This window comes from Lathamus discolor, chromosome 3, assembly GCF_037157495.1.
Source record: "Lathamus discolor isolate bLatDis1 chromosome 3, bLatDis1.hap1, whole genome shotgun sequence".
NCBI lineage: Eukaryota > Metazoa > Chordata > Aves > Psittaciformes > Psittacidae > Lathamus > Lathamus discolor.
The window spans coordinates 27,591,773-27,615,829 of NC_088886.1; the positions used below are offsets into that span (position 1 = coordinate 27,591,773).

General features: G+C 45.3%; 1 long non-coding RNA gene across 1 annotated transcript; it reads right to left on the minus strand.

The window, feature by feature from the left end:
• Nucleotides 1-11,535: 11,535 nt before the first annotated feature.
• Nucleotides 11,536-23,846, minus strand: LOC136010885 (uncharacterized). Its single transcript, XR_010611047.1, has 3 exons — nucleotides 23,756-23,846; nucleotides 19,087-19,226; nucleotides 11,536-13,640 (listed from the first exon to the last, which is right to left on the minus strand). It is a non-coding gene; the product is annotated as an uncharacterized LOC136010885 (long non-coding RNA).
• Between the last annotated feature and the right edge of the window lie 211 nt (nucleotides 23,847-24,057).

The following is a 24,057-nucleotide window of genomic DNA, read 5'->3' on the forward strand; positions in this document are numbered from 1 at the left end:
AAGATGCTATCATTCATGGCTTAATTCCTGCTTCTTGTACAGTTCTTAGTGACAAGAGAAAAGGGCAAAAAAGGAGAGGAAAAAAAAAGGGGGGGGGAAGAGGCAAAAAAGAAGAAAATAATTTTCTATCAATGTTACCAAGATTTCTTATTTACCAACTAGTGCATCAGTACTGGACTTGGACCTTTTTAGAAGAAAAAGATATCATTTAGGTGAAAAAAGTATGATGGTGAAGAACCTGCAAAATATTCTCTTGACTTCTTTTTAGCACAAGGCATGGAAACAACTCTGAAAATTTTCAGAAAAATATGTGATATAATATAGATAAATTTTAATTAAAATCTCGCCTGTGGGCAGACCCACAGCCCTGGCATCTCGGCTCTTATCTACCAGCACAAGACACTCCCAGTATCCTGCGCTCCCATGGAAGAAGCAAGCTCTGTGCATGCAGGGATGGGTTTCTTCAGTTGCCAAACTGTTTCCTCCAGAGAGACAGCTCCAGAGAAAGGTAACAAGCCACTGCTGGAATTGAAGAAGGTTCATTTTTCTATTTGGTCAAAAAAAAAAATCTAGATCTTTCTCATTCTCTCCTCCCACCAGAAAGAAGGGTTTCAACTAAGCTAGATGAGTGGCTGTGCTTTCATTTTTTAATTATAATCTCCCTAATTATGATCTCAACCTATCAGTAAAAACAAAAGAGCGGTCTGAAAGATTCAAACAAGGATGGTGTGATTTTTCCAGCAGTTTTTCTTATTGTCCCTTCCTTCCCACGCCAGCCCTGGCACACAGGGGTAGGGAAGGAGAGTCCTTGGCACTCTCAAGGTTCTCACACCCCTCTCCTGTCTAGACCAGGGCTACGTCTGATTTTCTGTCACCCCAAGGCTACAATTTCCAGTAACAAAATATTAAATTCAAAACCATCTGCCCATCTTGTCTCCTTCCGAAAAGTCAAAACCCTTTAGAGGCCAAATTCCCACGTCTGGCATCAGAAACTCTCCAGTCCATTTTGCAGCTTTAACATCATTGTTTCTCAAACCACGACATCAAACATTCACACAATGTGCTTGGGTCAGGAATAGACATTCGTGCAAAGAAAGGATTTTTCAGGGGCATTGAGAAAAGAACAAATATATCATGGTGCAATGGTGCTGGGAGCTGGGGAGGATTTAACCAATTTAGATTTACTTCTCATCTGACTTGTACTGCTGTCCTCTGACCTTTCCCTACAGAGACCTTCAGCTCAAGCCTGCCTGCTGCCAACCAGACCAGGGTTTTGTTTGCAGCCCTAATTACAGGCAGCCCTCCCTGGTGCCTTGGTGGCAAGCTGGGGTCAGTGCTGGTGTGCTGGAAGGGGAGGAGGAACAAGGCTAGTCAGTCAATCTGCTGCCTGGTGTCACGAATGATTTACGGCCTGCTTCAAACACAGCCATTGATCTGTTCTGCTTTCTCCAGCACGCTTGTCAGCATGTAATAAAGCCAATGGGAATTCCTGTGTGTTGAGTCAAAGAACTTAAATATGCTCAGGTTTGCTTATTTAGAAAAACACACCTGAAGTATCCACATTTGGGAAGCAGCTCAAGATTTACAATCCCAAAGAAATTTGCAAGGGTAAGAACAAGAAATACAACCCCAACCAGCCCTTCAGGCAGTCAGCCAATTAATCTTTCTTTTGCTGTCTGTTGCTTGTTCACCTTTCTGCCTTCAGCAGTTTTGGAAGATCTAAGCCAGGCAGAGGTGGTGACTTCCTCCTGCCTGGCCTGCAGTGAACCCCCGAGAGCCGTCCTGGAGGTGAACCCAGCGAGTCCCTGGGCTGCATCTCTCATGAAGGCTGCTGTGGAAATCACCTGCCACTCTCGGTGCAGGCTACCCTCGAGGCCAGGCCAAATGCTGTCTGCTGTCTGATGAAGCACAGGGCTGCATAGCCACCTGCAGCTCACAAGCAAATGTCCGCACAGCTTGCGGGTGGCTTGAACTCAAAGGACCACCAACCTCATCAGCTCAGGGATGTCGAGACTTTTATAAGAACAGGTCTCTTTATCACCTGGGGGTGCTGCAAGTAGGGAGGAGATACAAAGGTGAGCCAGGTCACTCAAAACATATCTACGCCATTGGCATTGCAGGATGGTGCATGCTAAGGGACAGCATGGAGTGATTTCTCTCCCCACTGCTCCCAGAAGGTTGCCTGAAGCAACCTACATGTGGGTTTGCATCCCTGCAATGTAGTTTGAAGGAGAGCATGGGCTCAAGGGCAGACGAGGTGCCTTGCCCAAAAGACAACGCAAATGGTGCCACCAGCTGTGAGGGGGTTAATACTGTTCAGTCCTTCCAGGGTCTGACCTTAATTGTAGCATCAGTGACTCCTGCCTTCCATGACCCACCAAGAAGGAAACAGTGCTCTACTGCTTAGCATGGGCTGTGCATTCAAAATACTGAAAAGGTAACGCTTTCATCCAGTACAATGAAGAAAGACACCTTATTCTCTTGTTTGCACTTGATTAAAAAACCCCACCCAAACCAAATAATAAAAAATACCCAACAAAACAAATCCAAGTTTTCTCATGCAACATTTTAAACCAAAAAATTTGCATCTCAGATCAGAAGTATGTTAGCAAAACTCCCAAAATTCCACTTGTCCGGAGTAGTTTTTCTAAACATAGCATTTCCAATATATTATTCTTTTTCTAATCACAAAACCTTGACTAATGAAGCTAATCAGAAAGAAGTTGATAAGCCCCATCAATTTTTATTCTGACAAAATATTCACTTTCTCTGCAAAGAAAATTCCCATTAACAATTACTAGGCAGCAGAATAAATGAGATTGCAGAGCAGAGCTGTTCCACAGATCTCATTAAAACTGCTAAGACAGGAGCACAGCATGCTCCATTTCAGAACACTCACAAATACTCGACTCCTCTGGAAAGTCTGGGGTGAGACATTCACATCAGGTATCCAAAAATCACAGAATTCCCATCAGTGTCCATTTAAATGTTGGCCCTCGTTCAATAGAGTTTAAATTTCAGGTACTGTACATGTCATGACAATTGAACTGCATAAAAAGAGACACAGAGAGCAGAGGTTCCTAAGAAATATTATTGCCAAGTCTGGTTGAGTAATGAAGGAAAATGCACACCTATGGGACTTTCCATAGTTCTTATCAGTTATCAAAAGCCCCCAAGAGACACACAACCTCCAGTCTCACTTTTTTCTGGGATGAACTTCCCAGCACTCTGGAGAGGGGGGAGAGGAGCAGGTGCAATACAGAATCCTTATTGAACAAAACACTGAAGTAAATGCAATTAAAACATTGATACTTAAAACACCCATTCACATATGGACTGCCTGGGAAGGTCTGCCTGCAGTGGTGCTGGATTCCCCAGTCCAGTGCATAAAACAGCTTCTGGGTTTGTCCAGCCAAGCACTACTTCCAATAAAACCTGTCCTCATTATTGTGTCTTCCCATTCTGACACGCAAAGGGACAGGAGGAATGGGGAGGAGGTGAATACCTAGGAAAAGAGGCCATTTTGTAGCCAAAATCATAATTGCTAGGGCAGAAAAAGGAATTTTTTGCTGTCTGTTCTTCAGTTTTTAATTGGCCTCCCCAGTCACAACAGACCTGCCACTCCAAGAAGGACAGAGACATCAAGTACCCCAGCACTGGGATTGCCAGCCTCTCTTGTGTAGATTAGCACCACTAACCCATTCTCCCTTGTGGGACAGCTTTTGTAGTTTTTCTTGTCCAGAGGCAAGTCCCAGAGTAATAAAACCAGCCAGCTTGTCCTATTAGCAACACAAACACTGCCTCATCTCTGTATGAAGGAAGCTTTTCCCCAACAGACCCTGCCTGGCTAAATCCTACTGTAGCAACCAGCTGCAGTCAGCATGTAAACAGCGCATGCATCTGAAAGCAGCTGGGCGGCTTGTGTAAATGCTGGCATTTGCAGTCAAGCACTTGGATCCCTGCCTCAGTGGAATCTGTGCTGTAGGAAGCTCTTAGCTTTGTGATCGAGCCCAGGAGTGGTTTCCCTGAAAAATCCAGAGACCAGCACAGGTTAAAGTTGCTGCAAAGGAAGGATTTTCCTGGTACACTTTGGCCCTGAATTAAGTGTTAACATCCTCCCAGCTGAGCAGGAATAACTCAAGAAATGTGTGGCATCCCCTCAGTGGGAAGACAGACTTATTGGGATCTGGGGACATTGGTTTCTACTGGCTGAAAATCTAGCCCTAAACATCTTAGAAAATTTGGTAGAAAACTGTGCAGACCACTGCCAAGAGGGATCTTCATTCCAGGGCTTCAAAGAAAAGACAAAGGCAAATTTGAACCTATGACTTCCCCAAAATCACCCAGTAGAGGCCCAGCAAAAGAAGTGCTTCATCTGAAGCAGGCTTATGCAGTGCCAAACACTCCCTCACACTCTTCCAGATAAAAGGAGGAGAGTTGTTCTTCCACCTCCCAGATCAAGCCTTGAACAAGGCAATTAATTTGAAGAGGGCAATTTGATTAGACTCAAATTTGCCTGGGGTAGAAAACACCCATTAACAAACACCAGCTAATGAGAAGGTGTTCCGTTTCCCCTGGGCCTATGTCAATTGGGAGCATGCATTGTGGTCAGTTCATCAGAGCTAAAGGTGACAAATAGGTGTTTAACACAAGACACTGTAAACTTTCTCTTTCAGACTACATGGAGGAAACAACCCCAAGATGCTTAGCTTTTCACAACACTGACAGCAAGAAAGGGTGAATGTGCAAATCATAGAATCATAGAATAGTTAGGTTGGAAAGGACCTCAAGATCATCTAGTTCCAACCCTCCTGCCATGGACAGGGACACCTCTCACTAAACCATCCAACACAAGGCTTCATCCAACCTGGCCTTGAACTCCGCCAGTGATGGAGCACTCACAACCTCCCTGGGCAAATAACACATAGACACCTGCCTATGTCTCTGCCAGCCCAGACACTGCCCCAAAGCAGGAGCTGCCACACCAGCAAACCAAGTGGTGAAGTCACCTCCAACAAACAGCAGCATAAAGCCATCAGTGGAATGTGCCACATACCACCACTGTGGGAGATGTTCCCATGATCAGGCCACAGCTAGCTTGTCTCACTGGCTCAAACAACCACAAATCCCACGCCTCTACACTAAGGGATGACCTTATACACAAAACTTCATTTTACCAGTTTGAATGTGGTTTGTTAAACCTATCTTATCACCAAATAACAACCCTTCCTGGAGGACCACACCAGGCAGTTACAGAAACACTCAGTGCACATGCAGAGCCATCACTATTCTGGTGCTGGGCTCGCTCTCGCTTAAGGATGCTGGAAAGTGCATAAGTTTCTTGCTCAGTGACTGTGTGTGCATTCTCACCCACTCATGTGGGCTCACTCACCACTCTGCAGTATTTTCTAGGCACAACCTGATGATGAGCAGTCCACATTGCCACAGCCTGAGGTACACTGCCACCAAGCACATGCATACACATTTAATCTGGCACCAGAAACAGCAGTGTCTCTTGAGATGTTCAATACAGAGTCACTAAGGGGAAAACCAGCTACCCTAGTCATGCAAATACCTTTGGGAGCATTTGTTAGTATTGTCATAGTATGGTGTCTGCTGGTTCATGCACCAGCAGATTCATTTATCACTAATGGGTAACATTTTGACCAATCCAGTTGTTTGAACCAAGCTTGCAAAGGACAACTGTGTAACCTTGCTACACATCGCTCCCCTATTGCGCTTGAGCTCATAGCAGCCCTCTTGGAAAATACCTGGAATATCAGCTTGTTGAGCAAATTTTAACAACAGCTTTCGTGCCTTGCCTTTGTGGTAACGGACTGTGTTTAAGCCATCAACAATCCTCAGTTCCTTGAAGTTGCTAATGGGTTAAAGCTGGGACATCTGGTGAAACATTAGCCTCAGCTGTTCCTCAAATGACATCTTCTTGGGTCAAATTTATCTCTTCTTGCCAGCCCATCTGCTCACAGCCTGTCAATGGTAAACACTTGAGAGCCTCAGAGCAAGTGAGGTGGCATACAGCAGTGAAGGACAGCATCTTGGAGTCTAACTAGATAGCGATATGGGAGCAAAAATAGCTCCCATGCTCTCCCCTCCCAGTCATCTTCCTCCCTCTGCACTCCAGGGTCAGGGTCAGGCCAGGGAAGCAGTGTGCCACTCTGAATACAGAGCCCAGACCAGGCCACCCAAGGGCTAACAAGAGACATGCTTGTTCCCTAAGGCAACAAGGATAAAGCCACCATACACAACTCAACACACTACTGTACTTGCTTGTGTTCCAAATGCCCCAGGGGAGTGGTTCATACCCATGCTGCCAGCTGGTGAATGTTCATTTCTTTCAGCAAGGCATTCCAGAGTCTTGTGGTCTTTCCTTGCCACCCCTGGGCAGTCCTGCCCACATAGACCAGCTCAGAGCAATGCAGTGGGAGGCAAAGGGGACATGGAGGCTACTAGGGAAGGCACAAGATAAATTTGTTTCTCACTTCCTGAAGAGTCTGTACATTCAAAGACCATTGCCTCCTTGCCCATGTCTCTAGGAAGGAGACCTTTTTTCAAGAAGGCAATGACCCTCGCTTTAGATATGACTATAACCCTGCACAGACACACACACTCCTCTCCAAAGCAAAATTTCAAGAGCCCCAGATCACCTGGGGCAGCCTGTGAAAACTACAAGTGGGAAAACATACATGGCTTTCCCTGTTCCTCCTAGTAATGTGTCTGAGGGGGATGGTATAAAACCCATCCAAAAGATGAAGTATTGCAAGGATTCCTGGAGGTCAACTAGTGTACACATGGGCAGAGTCCCACAATTAGGGTAACCTGGGAAAAGCAGATTAATCTTCCAATGTCCTTGTCAGCTGACCAGCAACCACCTCTGAAGAGGCATTAACCTGATGGGTTATGGATTATTAACCTGATCTGGTGAATAGATCTTTCGGTTTAAAATGGGCATACACAGCACAAAGGCTACAGTATGTCCCATGGGTTACAAGGGCATATTCATGGCTAAAAAAGCACCCTGTGCTGTTCTGTCTTGTTACCACAGTGGTGATATCCTGCAACTAGTGAGGATCAGTTTCAAGCCAGCCCTTTTCTACGCAATGAGACATTTCTACCTTGAGTCACTCAGATTCTTTCACAGCAGTGTCATATCACTGCACTGTGCTATCGCAGGACACCTGCTCATGTCCCACTGCTGCCCAAAACGTGGCAAGGAAACATCATCATGACTCCCATGAAGCAATGAGGCTTCCTTGCATGCTGTGAATACCCCTGAAGAGAAAAAGCTCTTTCATCCTGGCAGTATTTTGCAATTGCTCTAATGAGCCACATGACTATAAGAAAAGCATTTACCTTCTCTTTCACAGACTTCTTCATATCCCCAGTTAACTACATTAACATCATAACTATCTTCCATCCCTGGCACATGCTGGCAACTGGCAAAGCCAATGTTTCAAGATGTGCTTGATGCATTGTTGCACAGCGGATCAGGAGACAGACATTCTAGTGTGCGTCAGACACCACATTTCTCCATCCTTGAAACTGATCCTGCTGGAGTGTGCTCTCTGCAGAGCCAGGACTTTAACCTGAGAGCGCAGCAGCATTTTTAAATATCATGTTAATACAGTGTTGTGGTGAGGATTTTGTTCAAGGGAGGATGGCTCTGCACTGACCTTTGGCTCAAGAGCATGCTTTAAAACTTAAACCTTGCTTCTTGCGTAACCCAGCACTGATTTCTCTCCATTCATACAATAGTGTGATTTTAAGAACTGGTCACACTCTTGTCTGCTAGTGTGCATGACTGTGTGTGCCAGCAGAGGCCAAGAGAAGGGCAGTATGTACTCTAGCATTTTTAATCCAAGAAGTCTTATACAGATGTGTTAGCTGACAAAATGGGAAAAGACCTTGGTATTGTTCATCTGACCTGGCTGTATCCCAGACCTGAGCTTAGATTCAGAGCCACAACTCAAGAAATTACATTAAATCAACAGTAGAGCTAAGTCAAAAAGCTCCTCTGGGATCCTGAACTCTGGTAAGGAGAGATCAAGTAACATGGTGGCCAGGAAGAGCAGAAGCAGCATTGGGATCCCTACTTCTGCTGCCACAAGCTCCTGCTTCACCGTGGCAAGTCCTTTCCTCACCATGTGCCTGCTTCTGCTTCTGCTCCTGCACTGCCCCATCCATCCAGCAGCAGGTAGCCTGGAGGCACTGCGTGCCCACAGGTCTGCAGGGGTCTATCTGTGCTGAGAATCCCTCAGCACGGACAGTCTGACTTCAAGAAATGAGACTTCCTTATGCTTTTAATTGTGCTACCCTCTAGTGGCCAATTCCATCCCCTTGAAGCTCAGATCATTGCTCCTTATAGAGAAGAGTTGGACTGCAAACCTTCAAGACCAGAAACCAGCTTGCTGCTGCACCAGAATGACTTGTACATTTGAAAGGAGGCAGAGACCTAGCAAGGTCAAGTGCTAGACCAGGCAGAGTGTGCTCCACCACCCTGTCTCTGCTTCGGTTTTAGGAAGGGGAAGATCTCCCTGCCTAGGCTGAGAGGTCTTGGCAAGAGCAGGGTGAAGCCAGCTCAATATCAGTTGCTTGCAACACAAAAACCATCACCAAATTTGGGCTCTAGGCAGCCTCTTCAACAGAATGCTTCCTTCCGCTTCCCTGCTTGCTTCCCCCAGTATCTCACACCAGGCACTCCAGCAGCTTAGATGTGAGCAGAAACATTCAACATGTCAGTAAAAATGGGTTAGAATTCAAGTAACATCCTTGCAATTACTGAGATAATTGCCACATTTCAGAACCAAACATTACTTAATGATGCTCAATTATCTTGTGGCAGGACTTGCAATGGTAGCAACTAATTGCTTAACTAAAGACTTTCTTCTTTCTACCCTGTGTCAACATGCACACATGCAATTAGGTCATTGATGCTAGGAGAAGAGATACCTGTTGTGAAAAGAGGGGTTAAGTAGCAACTGAAGCCATGTTTTGAAGATCAGAGGACAGGTGTCTTGCCTCAGACATTATAAGGATGTGAAGCAGAACTGGAAAAGCCCAGGAGGGAACAAGGATACAGATTTTAACTTTCTGTCTCTGAACAGTGAACTCCAATAACTACACAATGTAACTAGTGCCACTCCTACAAGCCAATGTGCCCCCTGGCTCAGCTGCATGTTAGTAGCCTTTTCATAGTTTGTCAGTTAGACAGTTCACAGATACTAGCGGGGAAAAAAAAAAAAAAGAGAGAAAGAAGAAAAATTACAAATCAAGGAAAAAAAAATCGACTGCCTAAAGAGCTAGATTGAAGACTTTTAGACTTTTCTTTGGTTATTTTCAAGCTTGTTGAAAACCTGTTTGTTGTTCACCTCTTCGCAGAACCTCTGATATGAAAGAAAAGGGAAGATAGATATACTTTTCTTGCTATTTGCCATTCCCTCACTTCTTCACAATCCACTTTACTGTCTCAATAACTCTCATAAGCAGAGTCTTTCACTCTGCTTTGACACAAAGCTTGCAAGCTCCCATTCCTTCTCCCTGGCTTTTTCAGTATCTCCTCCATCGGAGGGAAGACACAAGATCTCAGAACAGGCCATTGCCCTTGTGAAAACATCAGGTCTTAGTTTCTACCCCTCACTGCTCGCGTTTGGTCTGTTCCTCTGACCAGACAGAGCTCACCACAGAGCCAGCCTCAGGCCTTGTCTCTTGAACGTTGGGTACCCTGGATCCAAAAGCTGTGCCTGTTCAGCTTTGCTTATCCTTTCCAGACTCATACTTCTCAGGCACAAATTCTCAAGGCTGCTTTGCTGTTCAATCACCAGCTCAGCTCCCTCTGAAACCTTTCTTCACTACTCTTAATAACAATATTTTCTGCAATTCATCACAGTTTCCACAGCACTAGTAAACAAACTAGAGTTGACTGTACAGCTCAGAGACCTCCTTGGAGGCTTTCAGCTTTATGGAAAACTGTCTGTTCTCATCCTGGTTTTGTAGCTGTGACAGTTTCAAATTACAGCAATAATTTACTCTCATCCTTTAAGTTACTGAATTGCCCTGTAAAGATCTGAGACAAAGGCTTCAAGACTCCCAAATTATATCTTTCAAATCTCCTTTTTCTTTCTTGTTACTTTAGCAACTGTCATGGACTAAAGAACATAGTTTTCTCTCCAGAACATCGTGGTAGTTTGTCCTCATTTCTATCTATCACTTAAGTCCTGTGCATGGTCTTTAGACTCATATTTCAGTTACAAAGGGGACAGGAGCCAGCGAGGTACTAAGGTTTTGTGGACTCAAACTGGTCACTCAGAAGAATCATTACTCAGCAAGGGAATAGTTACTATCCCCTAAAACTGAGGGCAGTTTTATAGCAGACACTTCAGTTTGCTAGCAACGCACCCTCTCCATTTTCACACGCACACACATGGGCTAATTGTTTCACAGTAGTAACCTCACCTGCAATTAACCACTGTTTCAAGTCTTTGATCTTTATAACTCTCCAGAGGACAGCAGAATTCCCACATAAAAGCCTTTTATCTTATTCCACATGTAGGAGTGACCCTATGCTCCTGTAGTTATTAAAAAACAAAGGATCTTCCCTGATCTCAGAGGTTCCTACTGAGTTGAGTGAGGCTGTGGCAAGAGGGGAATAGCATTTTAAGGGATGGCTCTCCCAGGTGCTAAGGATAAGTGATTATAGCCCTAACCTGATGGTCTTCACCTGCTCTCTGAGCAGACTGCTGCTCTGCTGGCATTCCGAGCATCAAGCCCATGCTGGAGATGGGCTTCTTTGGGATGTGCCATGTCTTACTGATTAAGTTCTAAGGGTCACTTTTTTTTGTTTGAGCTATTATCCATGTCCTGCTTTCAGCTGTTCACTGCAACTAATGGAGCTCAGCTACATGTCAGGGAGAAGACATCTACATTTGCTCTCCTAGCTCATGCTAAAGCAGTAGGGTGCACATGGCTCCTGAAGAGCCAGTTGCTGGATTTTGCCTGGCTGTTTTTTCAGGGAAAGGGTTGCAGCAGACCAGATAGCTTAGAAGCCCAAGCCATAGGTCTGGTCCCAAAGAAAACAAAATGTCAGGGCCTGAAGGCTCTTAATTAACTCTATTAGAGTGATAAACATGGCCTGCCCAACCCCAGGGGAATGGAAAAAACCCTCCCGTGTGAGACACGTAAAGGTACTGGTCTGAAACATGAACACTTTTTACCCACTGTCAGTGGTTAGAAGGCAGCATGGAGTAGGGGGAAGGGGAAAAGAGAAGAACCTCAGCTCAAGGAACTTCTACTTTGGCAGCAAGATATAGGAAGCAACCTAGAAATCAAAGAGGTTTCTTGTGAAGTGCTTTTGCTTTAAAGCTTTCGAAACATCTGAAATATTTAGACTATATCCTTTACAGCTCATTAGTGCACAGTAAAATATGCCCTTAGCATCTTCCTTTTTTTTTTTTTTTTTTTTAATTTATTAGATTTTGCTTAAAAAGAAGTCTCTTCTGCATTTCTTTGTAAAGGGGCCACTGGGACAGCTTTAGGAGAGCCAGCATTGCTTCAATGCTTGTGTGAAGAGTTGAGCTCCAATAATGGTGTGGACGTCATCGCACAGGGATATGCTTCCAGAGACTGGTTTGAGGGAGCTGTAGAGGCACCTGGTTCCTACAAGCTACCAGAGTCCATCCAGTCACTGGTCCAACAACTTCGGACACCTTCCAGAAGATTCTCATAGGTACAGCCAGCTGGTGGAGCCAATTTGGCCCTGGGGAATTAAAGCCATGCAGTCCTATGCTGCTTCCTGCTGAAGGAATGAGCAGAGGAGTTTTGTGTGTTCTGCATAGCAGAGCATCCCATGGGCCTCACAAGCCCTTCTTCCAGTGGCAGATAACAATTCTATCACTTGAGTGTCTCCTTCTCACTCTCTGGAGCCCTTCCAGCAGCCAGGGCAAAGCCACCCCATGTGAGGAGCACCCTGGTGCTGATGTGAAAAGACACAACATCTGCAAGGAGCTACTCATACCACTCAAACTGTGTTGGTTTGGGGTAGTGCCAATGAAGATGCATAATTTGAGAACCCCAGAAGCTACTTTAAATTATGAAATCAGCTTAATCTGCCTGCCCTCTTTGGGAGGAAAACTTTGCACTACCTTTCTCCTTTCAGTAGGATCAGCATAGCATTTTCTCCTGGCATGTGCAGTTGTGTATCTCCAGCACATGCTGGATGTTTTAGAAGGCAGCCTGAAATGTAGTGCTGTCAAGGTACAGGCCTAGCAGGCTACCCTGGCTCTGCATTCGGTAGCAGTTCCTCTTGCCAGCTGCCCACAAGCACCGTGCTCTTGTGTTTAAGCAGATGGGTGTCAGCGAGTTCAAAAATTCCTCACTCACTAGGCACACAGGTCTCAGCCCTGAGATCTCTCTTTCATCTTCTTTGGTTGTAAAACTTACAATATTAACTCATCATTTAGAAAATGCCTTGTATCATGAAGTCTCTCTGAAGCAGAGTTTACCCCAGTTATAAAAAAAAACCCAACAACAATAAAATCACAAATAATGAGTACCCAAAATCATCAGTTAAAATCATCAGTTAAAGGTTTCCTTTCCTTTCTGGTTTCTTTACATTCAGCCAATACATCATTACCCCTTTCAAAATCTCTTTTGCAAATCTGGGAACTAGAAATTCACTTTGAATTTTAATGAACACTGAGATAGGGGCAGAGAAGTGCAAGTGACTGCTTGGCCCCAGCTTAATGCGTAACCATTCTCCAGCTAAACCACAGGCTCACCACTCTCCCACCCTGACTATGGACTATGACAGCTCAATTCAGCTGATGGTGCAGGGGAACCATGTTAACCTGAGAGCCTGAACCCTCTGCCATGCTTCTGGAGCTGGCATACTATGGGGAGAAAAAAAAGGAAAGGGCGAGTAACATGAATTTCCCAATTAAAAATCATTGAACTGTGACAATGGAACTCAAATTCAGACTTCAGCTTTAACCCCCAAAAGCCACTTGTGTACGAGCCTTCCTGTGACTTCATCTCACAGAGGGCAGACCTCATCAGCTGTTTCATCAGCTCTCTCCTTTCATCTCACAGGCCCCTTACCTCTACATATGACTGGAAAAGGACTGTATCAGCCAGAAAGCATAGTCTGTGCTGCCCTGGTACCTGCAGGTAGTGTTCAATAACAGTGCTGCAAGCACAGGGCTGCTCTGCCCATCAAGCAGCTGCTCTGTCTAAACTGTACCCTGCTTAACAGAGCACAGTGCCTGCCTTTTTTTCCTTCTCCTCCTCTGGGGGCTTATATTTCTCACCTCCTACTGTAACACTTATCAGAAAGTATATCCTTCACCTCTAGCCCAAGCCTCCCCATCCTTGGGCTGGAAAGTCACTGATGATGGGGGTGGAAGGTGGCAGCCTGTTCTCAGCTCATCAATCTGTTACAAATCTCTGCACTAGGCTAGCTGGCTCCAACCCTCATTTATTTTCACACTCAGAGGATGTTTGTGTTTGATTGGAGATGCTGGATAAATAACTTCAAGCTGTGGAATTCATTTCATCGCTAATCACAGACACAGGTTGAAATCCTGTTCACCAAGTTGGCAGCTAAATCTCCGTTGACCTCCCTGGTCACCCTGAAATAAATAATAACATGAATTAAATGCCACAGGAAGGGGATATGCAATAAGACATCATTCATATTATCTTTAACTTTACTCCTGGTCTGTGGATTCACATATGAAAGAGATATTTGCTTTCCTGTGTTACTAGTAGCTGCAACACACTATTAAGGAGTTTCGCAATCCCAGCTAAAATAAACCCCAGAAGACTCTAAACAAGTCCCAAAACACTCTTATAACATCAGCCAGACCTTTCAGCTTAGCAAATAGATTTGATATGCATATGGATAAGGGATGGCTGTCCTCAGGGAATGGAGAAGTCTCTGGCAGAAAGCCTTCCCATGAGGCTCCTGCTGTCCGTGGCAGCAGAGGAGATGACCTGGACTCCCTTTCCAAGGACATGAGGGGTCCCCTCTCCAAACTGGTAAATCATTCAGGTGCTCAACATGGAGCTCCTCCCAGGAATCAGAAGCAACAGAGCCATTTCATTTCTTACCTTATTTTTTTTTTCTTAAATGATACTGAAAACTATGTGTGAATGTTTGTTCTTTTTTCACAAAGACCCCAAACCGCAAAGTCAGACCAAGGAAATCCGTTATTAAAGCATCTCTCTGTACCTCTACTATGTCCAAGGAGGCTAGACTGACAGTGTTCTGCATGAAATGAGCCCAGCCCTGTAGTATAGCATCATCTCTGAATAGGCCGCTATACTGGGTATAACATCACAAAAGAGAGACAGGCGATAAAAAGAAAATGGAGGTAAATGGGTGACAGGAGGAATAGAGAAGACAGCACAACAGAGATCACGGCAGCAATACACATCTGCATTTCGCAGCTTGTAGCTTGTGCCCTGAAGTTGCTCTAAAGGCCCCCTCCCGATGCTGTGCCATGTCCTTCCCTGTGCACAACAGGGCTTAGGAGGGACCATTTAGTGAATAGCTGCTCAGCGTTAACAGTAATGCCCATACTCAGCAGACCAACATGGGCATCACCTCCCTGTCTTAATGAGGAATGACATCAGCTGTGGGACCTCCACAAAAATGCACTTGACCACATCTCTCCATGGTACCTCATTGGCCTCCAGAGCCATATTCCTGGAATAAGGTACTAGGGCAGAGGTTTTTAGTTTCCAAAAGAAACAATGTGCTGGAGAGTGGCCAGAAGCTGCAGGTAGACCAAGTGATGGTGGGGTAATTTGGGGGAAGCTTTCTGCCTACAGAGCGAGCAGGATGCGCGACAGCAGGTCTACAGCACTCTGAGCAAAATTACCACCAGATCATTAGCTTGATAGCAAGATTTAGTGCAGAGAGGGCCAGGCCAGGTGAGTCACTGTGCTTCTGCTGATGGTGGCTCTGATATCCCAGTGAATACCGAGTGGGTACCAGCAGGGAGATTGCCAGGTTAGTTTGGAGCCAGGCACTGTCAAAGGTTGGCAGCTGCTGCCTTTGTCCCTCCACAGCACCAGATATTGGGGAGGAGAGTCTACCAGCATCCAAGACCTGCCAGCTTGTGCCAGGCAGTACCCTACACATGATGTAGCCATTCCTCTCCCAGGAACGGGGGAAGCAGCAGGGATTGCTCCATGATGAGCTCCTCCTCTGGGGTGCACATGAGGAACTGTGCTCAACCCCAGCATGGCAACATCTGAACTTTGCTCACTGAGCCATGGTCAAGCACTGCGGACCCAAGCCTATGGCCAAGCTCATGGGCAAGCCCAGACCAAGGATCTAAAAGAACTAAAACAAAGAGAGAAAAACAAAAAAGAAACCCAGCACCCCAAACCAAGAAACAGTCACTCTGGTCATCTTTAAGACCACCAAGCCCTCATGGGACAGGCAAGTCTGGATTTTGTTGTCTCCAGTTCAGTCCCTGCATCAGAAGAGCAGATGAATGAGTTCAGATACTTGCTTGTTACTTCAGACTTTGCATACCCAGGGCTCTGCTCACCCAAGCAGGTACTGTCATATCAGCTATCATTTCAGCACGGTAGTATCTTGCCCTTTCTCTGTGCAGGTCTAAATAGTACTGGGGTGGATTCCCAAACAGTCAAGCTCAGTTTGTTAACTGAGGATCACATCGCACCAGGAGGTGTGGAGAGGCCCTTGACACCAAAATGTTTTGACAATCAAACAAACATCCCCAAGCAACTCTAGGCATTGAGCACAGCTGATGCATGGGTAGCCAAAGCAGCTTTGGACTGTCTAGCCGTGCAGTCACATAACAGAGAGCTCAGCAAATCCTTCCTTAGAAACTGGGTGAACTCTTGGGTTACTGCTACACATGAAGCCAACTGTCATGTCTGCACATCCAGTGCTGCCTATGCTAGCTAGTCTGATGTTAGCACTGGTCTGTGCAAGCTGAAACCCTGATGCAGGCCAGTGCTGCTACCTACATGGCTTCAAGGAATTGTACCCATGCTGTAGAGTACAATAAAGCCATCACCCTGCGCATGCCCTTCCACATGGCCAGCACTGCACCCACCAGGCCTTCCCTACAGCAAAGAGAAACACAGATACATGCCTTCAGATACATGCTACTTCAGATACATGCTTCTGAACAGCATCTGCAAGAATAAGGCTCCACAGACTCACCAGTTTAACCAGTAGGAAACAAAGAATTCAGATTCCCCAGCTAACACTACTCTAACTCCTATTTAAGAACAAAAACACTTACCTCCCCTGCTTTGCAATCAGGTTCTCTGCCTCATAAATACAAACTAAGCCTAAACGTATCATCCACCCATTGCTGGAGCTCCCCCCTTCCCTTTGCTCCAGGTGGAGGTGGTGACTGGATGTGATGAGGTGCTAATTTGTCCTGAAAAAAAATCTTCAGATGTTGCAATTTGGTGCTCAGGGGCTGCAGCTGGACTAGATTAAGTTAGACTGGGCTAACCAGAGGGATTTTTGCTGGGTTTCTCCAGGATCGTGTTAACCACAAATCATGAAGCAGCAAGAAGACCTAAGATAATGCTCACATCTGAAATGCTTTCTCACCAAGCAGGTCCAAAAAATAAAAAGTCCCATGAGGTCAAAAGAGAAATGAAAAGTAATCGTTGGGGTCTGAGTTTCTGCAACGCAGAGTAATGAAATGACTCAGCCTGCCATAGTTGGGCTACCAGATTTCCTGTTTGCTTTGCCCCAATCTTTGGGTGTTTTTCAGCAATTGGAACTGTGAATTAAACTCCTACACCAAAAAACAGCTAGTGGCAATGGAGGTGGGGTAATTTCATGAGGTAACTGTGACACACCAATGGGAGAAGGCTTGTGATCCGGTTTTAGTTTAAATTTGGAGACTAAAGTTCACCTCTGTCCTTATTTTGTCCAAACGGCTTATTCAGCTCAAGAACATATTTTGCATCCCTATTTCCCCTGCTGCACGGTGGAATATGATGCCATGGACTCTGCTTGTCGTAGTTCAGATCCTGTCTTAAATTTCTGTAATGCCTTTCATACTGGAGAGTCTTGGCATGTTTCACAAGCTGCTGTATACGTAGCCAGAATCAGACATGTGGCCACTTCTGGGGTGGAAACTAATAACTGCATATGTTGCACTAGGAGGAATAAGATTCTGTCCCGGAAGAGATACTTTTGCATAACATGTCATTAACATCAATCTCTGAACACTCAGTAAGCTGCTAGGTACAAGTTTAGCTGCATCTGAAGGACTAAAAATATTACTGCTGGGATGTGAACCTGTAGTTCCAGGCAATCAATTTTTCTTAACCTGCCAGGCTGTCAGTAGGTGTTTTCATCACTTAGGTACACTATAGACCAGTAACAGATAAATACAAATGTAGATCACAACTTTCTGTGCCTTCTGGAGGGGATAATGCCTTCTCAAAGGGTGCCTGTGAGAAAGGAGCCAACACCAGGTGGTAAAGGGGTCAAGTTGGCAGGAAAAAAGTCATCTTCTGTCTCCCACCTCTCATCACCTGTAGGTCTTTCTTACTGCCACAAAATGTGGAGCTGCAGTTGGCAGAAGAGGCAGCAACGCAAGAAGGAGGAGAGTCCTGCAGGTTGGGAGGGCAAAGGCAGAGCTGCAAGGAAGGAGGTCATGGTCAGGGTTGTGATTCTCAACAAGTTGCATTAGCTGCAGAGATTGAAGCATGGATGGCAGTAAAGGTGTGATACAGACTCTGTCTTCCCAGTGCCTTCTGCAGCCCTCAGGTCCCCAGGTTGAAGAGATAGCAGTATAACACCTCAACTGACAAACACAATGTAAGTCTGGTGTTTGGAGCTAGCATGTCCCCGTTGAACACGTGCTTTAACTCAGGCTCCCAATCCTACTTCCACATCAGATGCAGGACTCCAGGTATCCTGCAGCTACCAGAATACCTACCTGGAGCCATTTACCACAGCCTGCCTACACCTCTCTGTTCCTTCTCCCAGAAGCCTGGGTGACAGAAGCATGTCCTTCTGGGAGGTCTGAGGGAGAGGTTCTAGCAAGGTTCTCATTGGAGTAACTGCTAATTGCCTTTCAGCACTTGGCATGGTGCCAGGGAAAAGGCAGATGATTCTTAGCAGATAGGAAGTTGATCAAAGGCACCTGTGACCTGGTCGCAGTGCTGCAACCCGCTCCTTTCTCAATCGGGCTTTAGTTGCTGTTCTGGTTTTTGACAAACCTACAAACTGGCTATTCTTAGGGAAGAAGAAAGGGAGGAGGAAATCTCTTTCTCCATGCCAGCCACTCCTAACATCATTCCAGAGCTAAAGAGGGAAAAGTGATGCCCCTTTCTCCCACACCCTGAGAAGATACAGAGGAAAGAGCAGCTTTTGTGTCCCTGAGCACTGCCTGAGGCAGAAGCTGGCAGCTGAAGAAGACCTGGTTTCCAGCCACGCACCCAGCTGCTGCAGTGTGCACCCTACCTTAGCCTGAATTACAGCTGCTGTCAGGAGCAAGCACCAGGTTTGCAGGGGAGCACTGCCTTCAGCTTCACTCAGCTCTTTGCACTCAGGAAACCCACAGCCCTGCTTTAGTGGTGTAGCTATAATGTGGGCATTTGCATTTTGGTGGGGTAGAGGATACAAAGGGATTGCCTAAAAACCAGGGTCTGGCATACTAAAAAAAAATAAATAAAAATGGATAGCTACTGACACAGATAGCTACTGACACAAAATAGCCCTGAGCCAGTCAATCCATCCCTGGTTCCCAATGGCCATAACAGCCTCCCAGAGCAGTCAACTAACTGTTCTGCATGCAGTGCTGGGTACCACACAACCTTTGGACTTTGCTGGAATGTTAACTTACCTTCCTTGAGTATCTGTGCAGAAACAAAAAGCTGCTTAAAGAGAGCAGAACCTCTGAATAACCCCTTACATTTAATTCAAATGGACAATTTGAACTCATTGCTCTGCATGCTGAGCAACTCCTTATCACACACCCAGAACTGGGAGAACTGGGCATTCTACACTTCCATCAACACCTGGTCCTGCAGGTCTGTTTCATGAAGCAGCATAAGCACCTGGACAACATGGCCTCATTTGTAGCTGTTGGGCCCAGCATGAGATGGGCAACATGAAGGAGAGCCACTGCAGTTCTGTATCAGCAGCACAGCAGGGAATTTTGACCAAGTCCATTCATCCAGCCACTCTTCAAGTCCTCCTGGAAACACATGAAGTGTGTGTTACATCAATCAACACTGGTCAGCAGCAACCGTCTGTTTTACTAGGCATTGGCTACTTAAAAGCTCTTCCTATTTCTCTGCAACCCTAAATTGTAGTCATACTCATTTCTTTACTGAGTTAGAGACTTCTGTCTTCACACCAGGACAAGGTTTGCACTGATGTAGTAATGAGTGGTCCACTGATGAGCCCATGTACTAGCCCATCTTTTATAGGATGCTGTGGCTGAACAGGGCTAAGGCCTCATCTCCACCAAAGCTGGTGTCTAGGTACTGAGCTTTAAATCAGCAGAGAAACAGAAGAAATCAGACTCATTCCTGGCTGCCACCATGTACCATCCCAGCTGCTTCCTGTTCCTCAACAGCATCTTCCGCTTTGTGACACTTACAGGGTTTCCCTTCAGCTTACAAAACAATATGTGGGGAAAGCAGAAAGACAGAAAAGCTGTTGCCCAACATCTCAGAGCCATGTCTCTGCCTTGCGCATTTCTGTGCAGTGCAAAAAAACATTGAGCAGACAAGCCCTGGGATATACCCTGTCTTCAGCCCTGCCTCTTCTCCCTGATCACATGCAAACCTAGTGCTTCTTCAAGCCAGGATGTGTGCACCAGCCTCCAACAATGTCATTTCTTCCATCATCTGGACCTGTTGTTTTCAAAGGAGCAATGGGGCAAGGGGTATATTTGTTGATGATGTGTATATTGGTTACTACTAGGATTGGCAGTTTTAAGGATTTTCCATGTATCCCGTGTCCCTCCATGTTGCAGTGCACTGACCCAGACACAACACTGACAGCTGCAGGGTAAATAAATAAAAACAGAGTATTTTGATCTTGGAGGGGAGGGAGTATTTTGGAGAGGAAGGGGGGACAGGGTGTCAGCCAGACAGAACAGGGTGGCCACAGCTGTGACGGGAACAGATGCAGCACAGGGAGCGGGAGCAGGGAATAAAGTTCTACAAATGTAAGCAATGCTGGAAAGTCCTGAAGAATGGCATGCGTATTTGGGACAGGTGGGAAGTGTTTACGTTGAAATAAGAAGGATGATGGCCTGACAGAATGCTGGTCACGTTACCTGTGACCCAAACTGACCGACTGCAGCTCCCATGGCTTCAGAACATCCAAGACCATCATTTCTCTGTCACAGCAGAGCCCACTGAGTACACATAGTGTCCTGCCCAGTGCTATGGGTGTCCAGTGCTCATAGGTGTTTTGTCCCTCTCACAAACAAGCTGACACTGGCTCTAAGACATCTTTCATCCCAGTCTAGCTTGTAGTAGGTCTCTGTAGTACCCCTGTGCAAGCCTTGAGCCAGGCAGGTATGAGGCAGTACGAAGACCAGGCTCATCTGAGCCAGCAAACCTGCCAGTGTGGTTTGCAGCACAGAGGAAGCACAGCTGGCAGAACCCTAGGACAGCTATCTGGCTGACCCCAAAAAGCATTCCTGCCATGGCTGGGTCCCAAGCTGAGTACAGTGGTTTTGAGGTTTGGGGTTTTTTGTTTGGTTTTGGGTTGGTTTGGGTTGGGGTTTTTTATTATTTTTTATATTCTTTAAGGTCTAGCAGAAGCTATTTCTCAACTGATGTTTGAACGATGAAACAGCTAGATTTACAACACGTTTTTAATTCTTGGAAGCAGCCTTGCTGCTGGGAGGAGCAGAGTGAGGCTCTTGCAGGGTAGGTAACCTGTTACTAGTTGCTGGCTAACTGAGCTGGCATTTTGGTACAAAGCACTCGTGCTCTGCATTCTCTCTGCTGTTGGTCATTAAAGAGGTTGTTGGTCTTGTTGCCTCCATCCTAAGGACTCATGACAACTAGTGACATGAACAAAATCATTCTTTTCTCCTGGCACATTATACCTTTTCCATAAAACTTGAAGGAATGGCTTTTTCAAGAACCCTAGAGGCACCTGTGTTCCCATTTAAAATTAATGGAAGGTTGGGAACGCATCTCCCTAAGGTGCTATTGTAACCCCAGCTAAATGAGTTGAGCTAAGCCCAGCAAAGACACAGTGCAGCTCTGGCATAGCTGCAGGAAGAATTCCTGTATCACACCTACATTACCTGAGAGTGGCGAGGAAACTCGTCCAAGTGCATTTAATACAGCAGTGGTGCACTAAAGAACAGAGATCATGGGCTCCACCTCCTAAGCCTCCTGTCTGCCTCCAAGTTTCCCTTTTGCTCCTGGCGGATTGCTGCCTCTTGTGACCCAAGAGAAAAAATCCTTCATATAATATAATATATAACATATTTATATAATATATAATAACTGCAGCTATTTCACCTGAGGATGCTCAAAGGCAGCTTGCAAGAAAGTTTGAGCATTTCTAATCAACTCGAAGGAAGGCTCACAAACACAAAGTCATGCTGAGAGACATTCTCTGCATTTATTCACACCCTAGCCCCTAGATAAAAATAGCTTTATATGTTAAGTTTAGGACCACAGAAAGCCCAGAGGATAGCAAGGGATTATCACAAAAGGGCAGCAAGGCAGTGAAAAAGAGCCTGGGGGACATCTTGTACAATTTCCATTAAGAGAATAATTAATTCAAACTGTATACAGACAGCTGTGGGAGTGTCCACTCTGGAGATGTTCAAGGAGTCCTTTGCTGCTTTGGGTTCACTTTAAATCAAGTGTCCTAAAAAACACTTCAGCTATGCATTTCATTTCAGTTATACAGGGTGTTTAAATGCCAAGGGATCAGGGAAAACTTTGTTATTAAAGAGCTGCAAGACTTTAACAAGGTACACAGTCATTAGAAAGTTGTTGAGTCATGAAAATATTCTCAATAATTTGAAATTAATGTTTAGTGTACGCTGTACCATAAAAAGCTTAGATGTTGTGGCCATGGTTACTAAGGAAAAACCTTAAGGCCATGACTACACGAGCAAGTTACCGCAAGGTAAGCTTGGGTGTAATTTTAGAGCACACCACTTACAATAAGGTAACTTCCTATTTGCCAGTTCTTGTCCTGGGACTAGGGGAGGCAGCTAAGTCCTTGCTGAACATGGCAGAGGCTGCCCTTTAAGGGCTGCTGGCTAAGGGCATGCATGTGGCTTGCTCCAAAAGAACAGATAAGGTGTAGTAAACCCATACAATAACTGTCTGTTAGTGACTTTGCTGTCCAGCATAGATGCAAGGATGGATGGACTATGTGTAACAGCCAATGCCATAGAAATGGACACAATTAGATAATCAAGAAGGTAAATGGAAAGGGCTAGAACCTAATGTGGAGATTCTGTTTCATGTAAGAATAAATACTTAATAAATGCTTGCAAATAAGAAGCAGGGCTCTAGCTTCACTATACCAGTAGCTTTATTGAAAAGGAGTGGAAAAAATTATAAACTACCAAGAGTTTCCCTCTCTTTCCAGAAAATCACAACTATTTGAAGTCAGACTGCTTCCAGTGATCTGCCTTTTCTTTTTCATCTATCAATCAATTCTTCCAAGCAAAATTCATCAAGTTCTACGTGTGACTTTAATAAGACCAGAATTTCTTGCTGCAGTTGTTGTAGAGTGTGCTTCTAATAAAACCAGAACAACAGGGTTCCTGTCCCAAATCAAGGATTCATCCCAGAGCCTGTCCAGTGCTAGGTGGAAAATCTCTGTCTTTCTAACCCCAGTGGCTAGGGTATCCTGGAGCCTGGAGATGTTTTGTTTTTTTTCAACTCAATTATGATCATTGCAGGACTTTCCTTTCTTTCCTCCCACTAGTTATTGCAATGAAGACAGAGCTGTAAGTGTATTTCCTCTCCAAAGTTTGGAAGCTGCATATACCTCCTATGGTAAAAAGGGGAATAAAGCTTTGCCAAGAGAGCCCCACTACTGCCCAGGTGTGTGGGAGAAAGTTTCTGCCTCCTCCAGAGCAGCTCTCTGGGACAGGTGAGGAATCCTAATGTTCAGACCATCTCTACAGTCTTTTCCTCTAACCAGGCAGATGTTATAAACCTTTGGGGGGTGAAAGAGACTACAAAGGAAACCATGATCCCGTTGAGCGCAGCAATCAACTTTCATTGTCTCCCACATAGTTAAGACTTCTTTAGACAAGACTGCAGCTTCCTTTGGAAAGATGCATTATACTCTGCAATAACATCTTTCCATCCCGCACATCCCTCTTGTTTTAGGCTAAGAACTAACTATACTGTAATCCAGGCTTGACTCCTTCCCTTGCGTAGGTCAGGGCTGCAGGACTCTCACTGGTTCATGAGGTCCTTCCCCAAAGCAAAACTATAAATAAACTAAAAATCAAGACATATCTAGAGTATTTTTGCACAGCCCAGCCTATGCTATGTAAGTTTTGCAGTCATTGTATACTTTGTACTTTCTAGGTAGGGAAAGTAGAAAATGATGAATGGAAGAGGAAGAAAAGGTGGTGGCTTTTTTTCCCCCACATTGATTGTTTTCTTTCCTCGTACTCCTACAACCCTCTCCCCCACACCATCTCCAACATTTCAGAACACCATTTGACCTTTCAGAACAAGGGAAGATGGATGTATTTTGGAGCCATCACACCTTATGCTACAGATGAGCATGCCATGGTCAGTGCTGCCCAGCATTCCTCATACTTCTTATGGAAGCAGGGAGCAGGATGCAGATTCCAGCCAGCACACTGCCTGAAATCAGAGAATTTAAACAGAAGTTATCTTCCCTTGCTAGTAAAGAGTAACCCACACTTCTACTTTTGTTGAACTCTACAATGAAGAAATATTGTTTTGATGGAGCACAAAATATTCCAGGTGTCCACCACTGCTGCAGTTGTCTATAGGCATTTGTTTAGGTACTTGCTACATCAGTGTCTCAAGAGTTAAACTACC